The following is a 16,379-nucleotide window of genomic DNA, read 5'->3' as shown; positions in this document are numbered from 1 at the left end:
TCGTGATAACATTTAATGTAATCAACTGTAATCTTTTGATAAAAACAGAATGCGCGCAGTAAGTTTGAAAAATCAGACCATGCAGGGGCGCCTGGTGGCTCAGTTGATTAAGCGTCAGACTCTTTGAGCTCAGGTCGCGATCTCACGGTTCGTAAGGTCGAGCCCGGTGGCGGGTTCTGTGCTGATAGCACAGAGCCTGCTCGGGATTCTCTCCCTCCCCCCTTCTCTGTGCCCCTCCCCTGCTCTCTCTCTGTCTCTAAAGAAATAAACTAAAAATAAATAAATAAAAATCACACGATACAAAAAAGCCCTCTCCTGTCTAGAGGCATCGGTTTAACACTTTCTTAGGTATTTTTCCAGAAATGCTCTCTCTAGATCTAAGCACATTTTTAAGCCAAATGAGAACTTACTGGATACCTTTGCTCAGCTTGCTTTTTTTTTTTTTAAATAAAGGAGATTATTTTATAATAGCCTATCAAAACAAGGTGGGGAAAAAATATACCCATTTTCCGGAGGAATGAACTATGGCTCACAGTGTAAGGTGCCTGTCAGGGGTTACTCTCGTAGACCTGCGATTCCGGGAGTTGTCTTGGACCCGGAGCAGGTGCACCTGGCTGGTCGCCTCAGCCCCCGAGGTAGAGGGGTGGGGTCGGAGGGAGACCTGGGCCACCCCGGAGTTTGTTCACAGAGCTGTTCTCCACCCGGTGACTGACGGGGCCTGACCGTGCACACGCTGGCACAGGCCTGGGGTCCACCTTGTGCAGCCAGCCCATGAGAAACGGACCCGAGGCGAGGCTCACCGTCTGGTTTCCCGTTCCTTCCAAGACAAGGGCAGGCTGAAGACAGAGCAAGGTCTGTGTTGTTTTCAGAGCTTGCTTTGTTCCCAGAAGGCGAGCGTGCACCCAAACTAACAGATGGCATGGTCTTTGTTATTAAATATCATCATATGGGGCGCCCGCCCAGGTGGCTCAGTCGGTTAAGCACCCGACTTCGGCTCAGGCCATGATCTCACAGTTCATGGGTTCAAACCCAGTGTTGGGCTCTGTGCTGACCACTCGGAGCCTGGAGCCTGCTTGGGATTCCGTCTCCCTTTCTCTCTGCCCCTCCCCTGCTTGCACTCTGTCTCTCTCTTTCTCTCTCTCAAAATAACAAATAAATATTTACATTAATGGTCATCATAGAGAAAATCCCTGGGAGCCTTTTCTGGCCAGACCGCTGCCTTCCTGCCCCCACAGTACCCCCAGGCCCGGCGTCACCGTGGAGCTGAGCCAGGTTCCAGGAAGATGCAAACACCCCAGAAACGGGCTTAGAGGGAACACCTATTTGAACTGTCAGAGCGCCTTGGCCTCCACCCGACTGCACTGAGAATCACCGGGGGAGCTGGAGCCATGTGGGAGCTGGTCCCCTGCCTCCCCCCAGCTCGGGAAGACCCCTCAGATTGCAGCCAGTGCCCAGAACCACCACCACCACCAAAAAACAGCTGGTGTTTTGCTTTCAGTCTAACTCAGTTCATGTGGACAGAGCCTGGGGCTTGGGATGAGTGACAAATCCCTGTCCTTGAAGAGTCCTCCGTGGGGAGACCGGGCCATGTGGTAGTTATGATGGGAGGGTGAGACATTTGGTCTTGAGTCACTTTACCACTTGTGCCTCGGTTTCCCAGCCTGTCCCGTAGCACCTCATCCACAGGGCTGCACACTTAGGTAATGCAGAGCTAAGCCAGGCACCTGGGGACACACGGCGATCAGCAGGTGTGGCACGGCAGGTGCAGAGGCCGGGGGTCTGGGCTCGTGGACCCCAGATGTGATACAAAGGCAGCTGTGGTCTGGCCGGGGTGGGGGGGTGGGGCGTGCAGCAGGAGCACAGCTGGGTGAGAGGACAGTGAGCTTGAACTGGCACAGGGGCACTGGAGCGTCGGGTAAATGTTTGTGGGGAGGGAATTCCTGTGTGTTCCTTTCCTCGGTGCTAGGGAACCCTTGACCCAGGGGCAGAGGATGGGATCCAAAGAGCCTGCCCTGCCTTCCAGAGCTCGAGGGCTCGCTGCCTTACCCCAGCATCCCCGTTCGGGGCAGGGGGAGAGAGGTGGTTCAACTTCTAGGAGTGAACGAAAACCAGGGCCAGAGCTGGTCGCCAGCCACACCCTGACAGGTGGCTGCCGCGGGCGTCCCTGAACCCAGGGTGAGCACATCCTGGCACCTGCTGGGATCTCTCTCCTTCCTCCTGCTCTGAAGCCTTATCTCTGCCTGCACTGTCCTGGGATCCCTCCCCTACCTGCCCTGGGCCCTGTGCTCTGGTGTCTTGGACGGGTCTCCTGGACGGGTCCAGAAGCAAGCTGTCTGGCGCTGAGCGCTGGGGCTGCAACCTTCCCACCTGCGGAGTGCATGGCCACTGGCATGTATATGTCACGGGCGTGGACTGACCGTGGATCAAGGGCAAGGTGCGTGGCCTGCTAACGTTGGAGCCTCTGGACCCCGGGCAGCACCCCTGGCCCCAGAGCCCACAGCCCACAGTCCACGGGGGAGAGTCAGCCTTGACACGTGCATTGTGATACACTGCGGAAGCTTCTCCCTGGGAGAGCGATCTGAACTGGGTTTTGAGAGTGAATAGGAGCTCCCAGATGGGTGAGGGTCACAGGGCGCTCCAGACAGGCACTGCTAACCCACACAAACACAGAGTCAACGTGGCCTCCCAGGCTTACATGCTCCGGGCTACCTCTCAGCTCACTAGCACCGTCCCTCCTGGTTCCTCCAGCCAGCAGAGAGCCAGACGGAGGGGTGGACCCGCAGTCCTGTTAATCGGGGTGCTTGGGTTCGCCCCTGGGATCACACACCTCCCTGGGGAGAGTCCTATCCACCGGCTGTCATACCGTTCCACAGCTGCCTTGGGTGTGGGCACCTCCCTCTGTGTCCTGCACAGAGTTTCCTCCTGCTTCCTGGAGAGAGACTTCCAGACCCTTCCTGGAGGCTCCCGTCTTTGGCGTGGTTTACTCGGAGGACAAATCGGGGGAGTGGAGCTGTGCAGATGAGTCTCCCCACAACTCTGGAGGGGGAGGGGGAGAGGACAGAGGGTCCTGGTGAGTCAGAACAGAAGCCAGGAGCCCTAGGATGCCCCTCAAAGACCTAGGGTCTCCTGCTCCCAACACTGGGTCACTGTCTGTCCTGCTACATGCAGGCGCATGGGACAAACCCGGGGTGTTTTGGAGAAACCAATGTTTAGCCCAAAGTCTACAGCTGGCGGTTTCAGCCACAGCACCCCTCACCCCGGAGCGCCTCTGGGTTTGAGCTATTGCATCAACCCCAGGTGCTGTTACGACAAGGAAGCTTCCCAGCCATGAGTTAGCCGATGACCAGGACACCCAAAGGAACAGAGATAAGTCAGGAATAAACAGAACTAAGAGCCGGGAGGCAGATGTGCCTGGGGCGCCAGGCCCCTCCTTGACAGCCCCTCCTTTCAGACCCGGATGGGCCTTTCTTGAGCCGCTGGATGGGCTCCAACAGGAAGCCAAGGCTCTGGCAGCGCACGGACACCGGGACGCGGATGTGCCCCCGGCTGGCACCTGGTGCAAGCCAGCCCTCAGCGCTGCTCTGAGCCGCGTCCCAGGAGGACAGCCGGGGAAGGGAGGAAGATGGTCCCCTGCCAGCCGAGCCGGACAAGCCCCTGTGCTCTCGGGCTTCAGATTTGCCTGTGAATCAAATCATTGTCACTAAGTGACTTCCAAGAGTGCCAGGATGGATAGCATCCTCCCCAGATTCATACCCTTCCTGGAAGCTCAGAGCGTGGCCGTATTTGGAATTGGGTTATTGCGAGTGTAATTATTTAAGTTGAGATGAGGTCAGACGGGAGCAGGGTGACCCTTCATCCACTATGACTGGTGTCCCTGTAAGAAGAGAAACACAGACACGCCGGGAGACAGCAGGGGACCACGGAGGCGGGGGCTGAGGTGATGCAGCTAAGAACGAGAATGCCAAGGGCAGCGTGCAGCCACCAGGGCTGGAGGAGGCAGGAAGGACCCTCCCCCAGTGCCTCGGGAGGGAGCACGGCTGGTACCGCCTGGATTGCAGACTTCCCGCCGTGGCCAGAACCACCTAGTGTGATGGCCTCTGCTATGGCAGCCCCAGGGCTCGGCGCATCTGGCTCTGAGATCTACCTTCACTGGAAATTTTCTCCCAAAGGGGAGGGAAGAACACAGTTCAAAGACCCGGGCCCGGGTCCCTCCCCCTACCCACCCTGGCTGGGCTTCCGGGGACCTCCGCCTGGCACTTGGCGCCCCTGCACCTGAGACCCTGTCCGACCATAGGCCTGTGCCTCCACAGTGTCCCGGGCCTGCCTCCGCCCTCCCTGTGCACATTCCATTGCTGGTCTCTGTGAATCACCGGCCCTTCGTAATCAATCACTGATGTTTGCAGAATCCTTTCCTGCGCTCCGCACCTCACCCAAATAATCCCCATGGAGGCTTTGTTCTAACTTCCTCGTCTCAGGGGAGGCTAAGACAACACCAGCGGGAGGGCGGCTGCAAGAGCCCCACATCCTGGTCAAAGCCGGGCCAGCCTCCACCCGCCTCGAGGCCAGGGGAGACCCTTTAGGGCGGTGACCGTGTCATGACTTGTCCAAACTGGGACGCTTCGCAGAGCATGCAGGGCACTAGTAATGATTATGCCGGGAGAAGACTTGTGAACAGGGATCGGTCGTCCTAAGCCAATGGGGTGAGGGCCACCTGCCGAGAGGGCCACCCACCAGCCCCCGCACTGGGTGGTGGCCATTTTCGAGTCCGTGGACTTTGATGGAGCACAGGAACAGGCACTCGGCAAAGCTCGGAAACCACACGAGCCATGTGATCAAACATGAGTGTGTCAGGCTCCGCCGTGTTCTGACATACGTGCTGTGTGCCGATGGGCAACTTGCGTGTGGAGACGAGGGTGCGTGTCCGGCCCTTAGTGTGCTCAGGCTGCCGTAACAGAAGCCCGTGGACGGGGTAGCTTATTAACAGTGCTGATTTCTCATGGCTCTGGAGCCTGGAGGTCCAGGGTCATGGCACCAGCACGATCGCCTTCTGCTGGGGCTGTCTTCTTGGTTCACAGATGGTGCTTTCTTGATCACAGATGTTTCCGCCTCACACGGTGGAAGAACAGAGGGCAAAAGGGGTTAGAAATAAACAAAGCCTCTGGGACAGTATCACAAGGTCTAACAGAAATAAAAAAGAAAAAAAAAACAGACGAGAAAAAAAATGAACAGCCCTGGGTTTCTGAAAAGGTTAAAAAAACAATACATTTCTTTAAGTTTATTTATTTATTTTTGAGAGAGCCAGAGACAGAGAGAAAGAGAGAGAGAGAATCCCAAAACCCAAGCAGGTTCCACGCTGACAGCATGGAGCCTGACACGGGGCTCGAACCCACGAACTGCAAGATCGTGACCTGAGCCAAAGTCGGAAGCTTAACCGACTGAGCCACCCAGACGCCCCTCGATGTGTTTCTAATTGGACGGATCAAGAAAAAAATGACAGAGAACACAAATTACTAATATCGGAAATGAAAATGGGCTATCACTATAGTCCTACAGACATTAAAAGGAAAATCAGGTTATGTTCAGAATAATATTCATATTAATTAATATCTACACCAACAAATTTGATGACTCAGATAAAACGGACAAATTCCTTGAAAAACACAATTTATCAAGTGGACACAAGAATAAGTAAAAAATCTAAATAGCCTTATTTCTCTGGAAAATTTTGAAGTTCCTATCAAAAAACCTTTCTGCGAAGTAAATTTCAGGTTCAGGTAGTTTCACTGTTTGATTCTATCAGCAAGCTCCCTTCTTAGACAAACTTAGAAAAAAGATGAGGAAGGGCCATTTCCCAACTCATTTTATGGGACAACATATACCTAATACCAAACCCTGACAGACCATCATGAACATAGATCAGGAATATTAACAAAATATTAGCAAGCTGAACCAGAAACATACAAAAACAGTAACACACCACGGATGAGAAGGGTTTATCTAATGAAAACAAAGCAGGGTTAACATCAAATAATCAATGCAATTCACCACATTAGTTAAAGAAAGTGAAAATTAAAAATGTGATCATTTCAATGAGTGCTTTAAAAGCATTTGATTAGGGGTGCCTGGGTGGCGCAGTCGGTTAAGCGTCCGACTTCCAGCCAGGTCACGATCTCGCGGTCCGTGAGTTCGAGCCCCGCGTCAGGCTCTGGGCTGATGGCTCAGAGCCTGGAGCCTGCTTCCGATTCTGTGTCTCCCTCTCTCTCTCTGCCCCGCCCCCGTTCAGGCTCTGTCTCTCTCTGTCCCAAAAATAAATAAACGTTGAAAAAAAATTTTTAAAAATAATAAAAAAATAAAAGCATTTGATTAAGTTCGTACTCACACATGATGAAGACTTTTAGACAACGAGGAGTAGAGAGGAACATTTTACAGCTGATAAAGAGCATCTTCCAAAAAACATCACAGTGTCATGCTTCGTGGAGAAAAAAGAACATTCTCCCGTAAGATTGGGACCGAGGCAAGGATTCTTACCTTCATTTCAATTTAACATTGCCATGGTGGTTCTGATAGATGTAGTAAGGCAAGAGGAAAAAAGGCATAAAGATCACAAAAGAGGAAATAAAATTGCCTTTATTCACGGATGATCGTTTTACTTCCAATTGTTTGTTGCTAACATGTAAAATCACAATTCTTGTTTTTTTAATGTTTATTTATTTTTGAGAGAGAGGGTGCAAGTAGGGGAGGGGCAGAGAGAGAGGGGGACAGAGGATGCGAAGCAGGCTCCTTGCTGACAGCAGAGAGCCCGATGCAGGGCTCGAATTCATGAACCTTGACATCACGACCTAAGCTGAAGTCAGACGCTTAAATGACTGAGGCACCCAGGTGCCCCCACCATTCATTTTTTTAAGTTTATTTTGAAAGAGAGAGAGAGAGAGAGAGAGAGAGCGAGCATGCACACATGTGCACACGCACGAGTGGGGCAGGGGCAGAGAGAGAGGGAGGGAGAGAATCCCAAGCAGGCTCCATGCTGTCAGCATGAAGCCGGACAAACGGCTCCTTCCCACAAACTGGGCAGTCACAACCTGAGCAGAGATCAAGAATCAAACACTTAACCGACTGAGCCACGCAGGAGCCCCAAACACAATCCATTTTTTATATTAACTTTGTATCCTTTAAAGATTTCTTGGGATTTTCTAAAATAGTGCACATTGTGAAGGTACAGTTGTTAGGTTTGATTGGATTAAAATGAAGGCTATCTATTCAGGAAGACATGACAGATGAATAAAAAAGCCAAGCCACGAACTAGGAAAAGATATTTGAAACCAATGTACTTGACAAAGGATCACTATCAAGGATACATAAAGAACTTCTACAAACCAACGAGAGCAAGACAAACATGGTTTTGAAAATAGACACATAAGTAAAGGATGGAGAGAGGCCCAGTGTCACTCATAGTTGGGAATTACACATTAACACACCATTTCACTCACATGGTTTGTACCCATATCATGAAATACTGACAAAGGTATAGAGAAATAGGAACTCTTCCTCAAAGTCGCTGAGTGTAATTAGCACATCTACTTTGACCACCGTTTTGACAACTCCTAGTAAATGGAACAAGTGTGTATTGTTTTGATAAGAAGAAACCGGGAATAATAATAATCTAATCGCTCAGTCGGTTGAGCACCCAATTTGGCTCAGGTCATGATCTCATGGACTTGAGATTGAGCCCCACATCAGGTGCCACATCTGGCTCTACAATGGGTGTGGAGTCTGCTTAAGATGTTCCCTCCCTCCCTCCCTCTCTCTCTCTCTCTTTCCCTCTGCCCCTTCCCCACTCTTACACACGTACCTGTGTGTTCTCTCTCTCTCAAAAAATAATATACCTAATTGCTTATCAATAGGGGAATGCATCCCACATTAAAATGGATGAGTCAAACCGATTTTTATCAATAGGGATAAATTTCAGAAGTTAAGTATAAACTGTAAGATGAAAAGCCTGCATATTATAATACCACTTCTGATGATTTAAACAACAATAACAAACATTACACACTGTTCACGGATATGCATGTGAATAATATACAGTGACTTCAGAATGGTGGTTAGCTCGGGGAAGGGAGAGAAAAGAATGGGTAAAAGGGGCATTTTTATTGTTTTATTTCTTTTTGTAAAACGAGAGCTATCAAGGTGAATAGAAAAAAGTCCAACATGGATAAATCTGGGTAGTGTGCATTTGGATGACTACTGCATTATATACAGTTTGAGGAAAATCAAAATTTATTTTAGAAAAAAAAATAATTTTAATGAAAACATCATGAGCTTCCAAACAATTTAAGCAATTTTTTAAATGTTTGTTTATTTTTCAGAGAGAGAGAGCGTGAACATGGAGGGGCAGAGAGAGAGGGAGACACAGAATCTGAAGCAGGCTCCAGGCTCTGAGCTGTCGGCACAGAGCCCGACGCGGGGCTCATACCCCTGAACTGCGAGATCATGACCTGAGCCAAAGTCGGACGCTCAACTGACTGAGCCACCCAGGCACCCCTAAGCAAATTTTTTTTAATATCTGATTTTGAAGGATACAAAATTTAAGATTTCAACTTGCAACCAACATTCTACTTTTTTTCTTCCAAGTTTTTATTTAAACTCAAGTTAGTTAACGTGTAGTGTTGTATTGGTTTCATGAGTAGAAGTTAGTGATTCATCACTTACACATGACACCCAGTGCTCATCACAACACATGCCCTCCTTAATGCCCATCCCCCATCTAGCCCCTCCCCCACCCACCTCTCTCCATCAACCCTCAGTTTGCTCTCTATCGTTAAGAGTCTCTTGTGGTTTGCCTCCCTCTCTGTTTTTATATTATTTTATTTTTCCTTCCCTTCCCCCTATGTCCATCTGTTTTCTTTCTTAAATCCCACATATGACTGAAATCATATGGTATTTGTCTTTCCCTGACTGACTTCTTTTGCTTAGCATGATGCACTCTAGTTCTATCCATGTCATTGCAAATGGCAAGATTTCCTATTTTTTTCTTTTTTTTCTTTTCTTTTTTTAAATTTTTTCAATATATGAAATTTATTGTCAAATTGGTTTCCATACAAGATTTCCTATTTTTTGATGGCTGAGTAATATTTCAGTGTGTGTGTGTGTGTGTGTGTGTGTGTGTGTGTGTTTGTACATACATACATGCCACATCTTCTTTATCCATTCATCAGTCAATGGACATTTGAGCTCTTTCCATAATTTGGCTATTGTTGATAATGCTACTATAAACTTTGGGGTGCATGTACCCCTTCAAATCAGTATTTTTGTATCCTTTGAATAAATACCTAGTAGTGCAATTGCTGGGTCATAGGGTAGTTCTATCTTTAACTTTTTGAGGAACCCCCACACTGTTTTCCAGAGCGGCTGCACCACTTTGCATCCCCCCCAACGGTATAAGAGGGTCCCCCCCTTTTCCACATCCTTGCCAACATCTGTTGTTTCCTGAGCTGTGAATGATAGCCATTCTGACAGGTATGAGGTGGTATCTCATTGTGGTTTCAATTTGTATTTCCCTGATGATGAGTGATGTTGACCATTTTTTCATGTCTGTTGGCCATCTGGATGTCTTCTTTGGAGGAATGTCTGTCCATGTCTTCTGCCCATTTCTAAACTGGATTATTTATTTTTTGGGTATTGAGTTTGATAAGTTCTTTATAGATTTTGGATACTAGACCTTTATTAGATATGTCATTTGCAAAGATCTTCTCCCATTCTGTAGGTTGCCTTTTAGTTTTAATGCCTTTTTGTTTCCTTCCCTGTACAGGAGCTTTTTATCTTGATGAAGTCCCAGTAGTTCATTTTTTTTTAAGTTTATTAATCTGTTTTGAAAGAGAAAGAGAGAGTGGAAGAGGGACAGAGAGAGAGAATTCCAAGCAGGCTCCACACTGTCAGCGCAGAGCCCAACTCAGGGCTTGAACTCACAAACTGTGAGATCATGACCTGAGCTGAAATCAAGAGTCAGATACTTAACCAACTTAGCCACCCAGGTGCCCCTAATAGTTCATTTTAGCTTTTGTTTTCCTTCCTTCAGGAGACATGTCTAGTAAGAAGTTGCTATGGCCACGATCACAGAGGTTGTTGCCCGTGTTCTTCTGTAGCATTTTGATGGTTTCCTGTCTTACATTTAGATCTTTTATCCATTTTGAATTTATTTTTGTGTGTGGTGTAAAAAAGTGATCCAGTTTTATTCTTTTGCATGTTGCTGTCCAGTTTCCTCAGCACCATTTGTTGAAAGGACTGGCTTTTTTCCATTGGATATTCCTTTCTGCTTTGTTGAAAATGAGTCAACCATATAGTTGTGGGTCCATTTCCAAGTTCTCTATTCTGTTCCATTGATCGATGTGTCTGTTTTTGTGCCAGTACCATATTGTCTTGATGACTTCAGCTTTGTAATGTAGCTTCAAGTCCAGAATTGTGATGCCTCCTGCCTTGCTTTTCTTTTTCAACATCACTTTGGCTATTTGGGGTCTTTTATGGTTGCATACAAATTTTAGAATTGATGGGGCGCCTGGGTAGCGCAGTCGGTTAAGCGTCCGACTTCAGCCAGGTCACGATCTCGCGGTCCGTGAGTTCGAGCCCCGCATCAGGCTCTGGGCTGATGGCTCGGAGCCTGGAGCCTGTTTCCGATTCTGTGTGTCTCTCTCTCTCTGCCCCTCCCCCGTTCATGCTCTGTCTCTCTCTGTCCCCCAAAAAATAAATAAACGTTGAAATTTTAGAATTGTTTGTTCAAGGGGCACCTGGGTGGCTCAGTTGGTTAAGCATCCAGCTCTTGCTTTTGGCTCAGGTCATGATCTCATAGTTCATGAGTTAAGCCCTGACTTGGGCTCTGCACTGATAGTGTGGAGCCTGCTTGGAATTCTCTCTCTCCCTCTCTCTCTCTCTCTGCTTCTCCTCCACACTCATACAATCTCTCTCTCTCTCAAAGTAAAGAAATAAACTAAAAAAATAGAATTGTTTGTTCTAGCTCTGCGGAAAATGCTGGTGTTATTTTGACAGAGATTGCATTGAATGTGTAGATTGCTTTGGGTAGTATAGACATTTTAACAGTATTTGTTCTTCCTATCCATGAGCATAGAATGTTTTTCCATTTCCTTGTGTCTTCTTAAATTTCTTTCATAAGCTTTCTATAGTTTTCAGAGTACAGATCTTTCACCTCTTTAGTTAGATTTATTCCTAAGTATCTTATTGTTTTTGGTGCAGTTGTAAATGGGATCCATTCCTTAATTTCTCTTTCTGCTGCTTCATTATTAGTGTATAGAAATACAACTGATTTCTATACATTGATTTCATATCCTAAGACTTTGCTGAGTTCATGTATCAGTTCTAGCAATTTTTTGGTGAAGTCTTTCGGGTTTTCTACATGGAGTATCATGTCATCTGCAAATAGTGAAAGTTTGACTTCCTCCTTGACTATTTGGTTGCCTTTTATTTCTTTTTATTGTCCAAATGTTGAGGCTAGGACTTCCAAAACTACATTGAATAGCAGTGGTGATAGTGGACATGCCTGTCTTGTTCCTGACTTTAAGGGGAAATCTCTCAGTTTTTTCCCATTGAGGATGATATTAGCTGTGGGTCTTTTGTATAATGGCCTTTATGTTCTTGAGGTATGATCCCTCTATCCCTACTTTCTTGAGGCTTCTTATCAAGAAACGATGATGTATTTTGTCAAATGCTTTTTCTGCATCTATCGAGAGGATCATATGGTTCTTATCCTTTCTTTTATTAATCTGGTATACCGAATTGGTTGATTGGCAGATATTGAACCTCCACTGCAACCCAGGAACAAATCCCACTTGATTGTGGTAAATAATTCTTTTAATGTACTGTTGAATTCGATTTGCTAGTATCTTGTTGAGAGTTTTTGCATCCATATTCACCAGGGATATTGGCCTTTAATTCTCCTTTTTAGTGAGGTCTTTGTCTGGTTTTGGAATCAAGGTAATGCTGGCCTCATAGAATGAATTTGGAAGTTTTTCATCTTTTTGGAACAGTTTTAGAATAATAGGTTTTAATTCTTCTTTAAAGGTTTGGTAGAATTCCCCTGGGAAGCCATCTGGCCCTGGACTTTTGTTTGTTAGAAGATTTTTGATTACTGATTAAATTTCTTTGCTGGTTATGGGTTTGTTCAAATCTTCTATTTTCCTGTTTCAGCTTTGGTAGTTTATACATTTCTAAGAATTTATCCATTTCTTCCAGATTGCCCAATTTGTTGCTGTATAATTGCTCATAGTATTCTCTTATAATTGTATTTCTACAGTGTTGATGGTGATCTCTCCTCTTTCATTTGGGATTTTATTTACTTGGGTCCTTTCTCGTTTCTTTTTGATAAGTCTGGCTAAGGGCTTATCAATTTTGTTAATTCTTTCAGAGAACCAGCTCCTAGTTTCATTGATCTGTTCTACTGTGTGTCTTTTTTTTTTATTTCTATGTCATTTATTTCTGTTCTAATCCTTATTATTTCCTTTCTTCTGCTGATTTTAGGCTTTATTTGTTGTTCTTTTTCCAGCTCCTTTAGGTATAAGGTTGTGTATTTGAGAATTTTCTTGCTTGTTGAGGTAGGCTTGTATTGCTATATTCTTCCCTCTGAGGACCACTTTTTGCCGGCTGCATCCCAAAAGTTTTGTACTGTTTTCATTTGCATTTGCTTCCATGTGTTTTTTTTAATTTCTTCTTTAATTTCCTGGTTAATCTATTTATCTTTTAGTAGGATATTATTTAACCTCCATATATTTGTGGTCTTTGCAAATTTTTTCTTGTGGTTGACTTCAAGTTTCATAGCATTATGGTCTGAAAATATGCATGCTATGATCTTAATCTTTTTGTACTGGTTGAGACCTGATTTGTGACCCCGTACATGATCTATTCTGGAGAATGTCCCATGTGTACTCGAGTAGATACGTGTTCTGCTGCTTTAGGATGAAAAGCTCTGAATATGTCTGTTAAGTCAATCCAGTCCAGTATGTCATTCAAAGCCATGGTATCCTTGCTGATTTTCTGCTTAGATGACCAACCCATTGTTGTAAGTGGGTGTTAAAGTACCCTACTATTATGGTATTATTATCAATGAGCTTCTTTATGTTTATGATTGATTTATATATTTGGGTTCTTCAAGATGGGGGCATAAATGTTTACAATTGTTAGATTTTCTTGCATAGACGCCTCAATCATGATATAATGCCCTTCTTCATCACTTGTTACAGTCTTTGGTTTAAAATCTAGTTTATCTGACATTAGTATGGCTACTCCAGTTTTCTTTTGACATCCATTAGCATGACAGATAGTTTTGCGTCCCTTCACTTTCAATCTGGAGGTGTCTTTGGGTATAAAATGGGTCTCTCGGAAGCAGCATATTGATGGGTCTTGTTTTTTTTTTTAATCCATCCTGGTACCCTATGTTTTTTTATTGGAGCATTTATCCCACTTACATTTATAGTAATTATTGATAGATATGAATTTAGTGCCATTGTATTACCTGCAAAGTCGCTATTCTTGTAGATCGTCCCTGTTCCTTTCTAGTCTTTGTTGCTTTTGGTCTCTCTTTCCTGCGCCTTAATATTTCTTGCAGGGCTTGGTTAGTGGTCATGAACTCCTTTAGTTTTTGCTTGTCTTGGAAACTCTTTATCTCTCCTTCTAATCTGAATGACAGCCTTGCTGAATAATGAATTCTTGGCTGCATATTTTTCCCGTTCAGCACTTTGAATATTTCCTACCACTCCCTTCCAGCCTGCTGAATTTCAGTGGACAGGTCTGTTGCTAACCTTATGTGTCTAGCCTTGTAGGTTAAGGACCTTTTGTCCCTAGCTGCTTTCAGAATTCTTTCTTTATCTTTGTATTTTGCAAGTTTCATTATGATATGTCTTGGTGTTGACCTGTTTGGGTTGATTTTGAGAGGAGTTCTTTGTGCCTGTTGGACTTGAATACCTGTTTCCTTCTCCAGATTAGGCAAGCTCTCAGCTATAATTTGTTCAAATAAACCTTCTGCCCCCTTTCCCTGCTCTTCTTCTGGGACTCCTATGATAAATATTATTATGCTTTCTGGAGTCACTGTGTTCTGTAAGTCTACATTTATGATACAATAGTTTTCTATTATGAAAACTTGTATGTTTCCTGCTCCTGAGTGTAATGCTGTATTAAGAAGGGGTCATGCTGTGCACGGACTGGCACTTCAGGAAGTATTTCTGGTGTGTGCTGTGTGAACCCTGCTTTGCTACAATCAACCTGATATAAAAATAAAAAAGCCTGATCCAAAAAAGGAAAAAAGGAAAAGGAACAAAAAAACCCCAGAGAAACAAAGAACTACAAACCCAATTCCAAAGAAAAAGAAAGGAAAAAAAGAAGAAGAAGCCTATCCAAAAAAGAGAAAATGAAATAAGAAACAAACAAAAGACTATACACCTGGTTCCAAAGGGAAAAGGAAGAAAAGAAGGCCGAGTCCTATTTCCACCGGAACTGCAGCTGATGCTGTGGACACTCTATGGTCAGTAGACTTGGGGTGCCTGCGTGGCTCAGCTGGTTATGCATCCGACTCTTGATCTCAGATCAGGTCATGATTTCATGGGTTTGTGAGTTTGAGCCCTGCATTGGGCTCTGCTGGCTGACGGTATGAAGTCTGCTTGGGATTGTCTCTCTCTCTCTCTCTCTCTGCCTCTCCTGCACATGCTCTCTCTCTCTCTCTCTCTCTCTCTCTCAAAGTAAATAAATAACCTTAAAAAAAAGAAGAAATTATGATCGGTAGACTTGATGCATGCAGGGGGCCTGTGCTGGTCCTCTGGGAGGTAATCCCACTGTGCTGGGGCACAGTCAGACCTGTCCTAGTAAAAATGCACCTGCACGGAGCAGGGGGATAGGGTTTGGTGTAAGCAGCTCCCCCCTCCACTGGGGAAGCTGTGCTGCTCGCTGAAGTCTGACCATGCCGGTGGGGGGAGGGGGGAGGGGAACGGTGACACCTTGCTCTCTCATTCCCAGAGAGGGGACCCGGGCACCCGCCACAGTTCAGGTAGCCCTCACAGACAAGCAGTCTCCACTCCTGTGTCCCCGGCTTCCGTCGGATCCCTGCCCTCAACCTGTCTGCCGTCAACCCGCCAGCACCACAGCTGTCTTGTGCTTTCTCTCTGGTGCGGCTGGAATTCAAAACCCCAAATCTTAAAGGACCTGACAAGGTGGAGACCCACTCCCCTCCTCCAGAGGAGAGCCTCGCGGCCTCGCAGCACTGTGCCCGGCACTGTTCCATCCCAGAAAAGCAGTCGCACGGCTGCACAGGTGCCTGGAGTTTATGGTGAGGCACAGTGACAAGCTGCGACCACTCTATCTGCCCTCTTGCCAGTGAACTCAGGGAAGGGGAACATTCTCTCCCCGAGGGACCCGGGGGATCCTCACACCCCCCTGTCTGCCGCCCACTCCCGGGCCTCTGTTCTCCTCCCCAGGAGCGCGGCCACGGGCCTGGCTTGACTCTGTCCAATGGCTCAGACTTTTAAAACCTCAGAACTTGAGCTCTGCTGCATGTAAACACTTGCAATAGTTCCCCTCAATTCCCCAGTTAATGGTTTTGGGGAGTGTGTTTCTTGAGCGAACCCAGCGTGCTTCTCTCTCTTTTTCTCTCTCTCTCCTCTCTCCGAGAAAAAGGCTCCCCCCCACCCCGTTACACGCCACCTCGGCTTTCCTCTCCCCTAATTCACATCTCCGCACCACGTACCTGCCATGTTCTCTCCCTCTAGATGGACAGACTGATCTCTTAATCTTCAGATCGATTTCCTAGGTGTTCAAAAGGATTTGATGTTAATCTAGCTGCGTTCAAGGGATGAGACGAGCCCTGGGTTTCCCTACTACTCCGGCATCTTAACTCCCCTCCTGGCTGCTGAAAATGTTTCTTTAGAAAATCCAGACAACGTAAGGTGGTTTGGGAAGGAAGGAGGGAATGTGCTGAGTGTGACCAAGCCTGGGACAAGCCGGCTCTGAGGCTGGGGATCAGAACACTGGGGTCCTGGTTTGGAGAAGTAATTGTAATGTTCCATTCGGGATGCCGGGTCAATATCAGAGAGGTTCATCTGGTCAGGGATGAGGGAGGGGACCACTCTGGAACCTCTTCCAGAATTCCATCTTAATAGGAAACAATGCCTCCAGTCATTTCAAGTTTTCTGATTTTGAGTCCCAGCTCTCTGGGCCTCTGCAAGGCAACCTCAGCTTTCCCTCTATATCAGTAGGCTTGACAAATCTTCCAGATATGGAGGCCTGGTTGTGTCCTGGGTGGGGACGAGGAGGCCGTATGTGTGTGGCTCGGCATCCCAGCGGCAAGTGCCAAGTAAGTGATCAGGGTTTGCACTATTAACCTCTGGATC

Source organism: Prionailurus viverrinus, unplaced genomic scaffold (assembly GCF_022837055.1).
Source record: "Prionailurus viverrinus isolate Anna unplaced genomic scaffold, UM_Priviv_1.0 scaffold_42, whole genome shotgun sequence".
Taxonomy (NCBI): domain Eukaryota; kingdom Metazoa; phylum Chordata; class Mammalia; order Carnivora; family Felidae; genus Prionailurus; species Prionailurus viverrinus.
Note: the sequence above shows the minus strand (reverse complement) of the source record.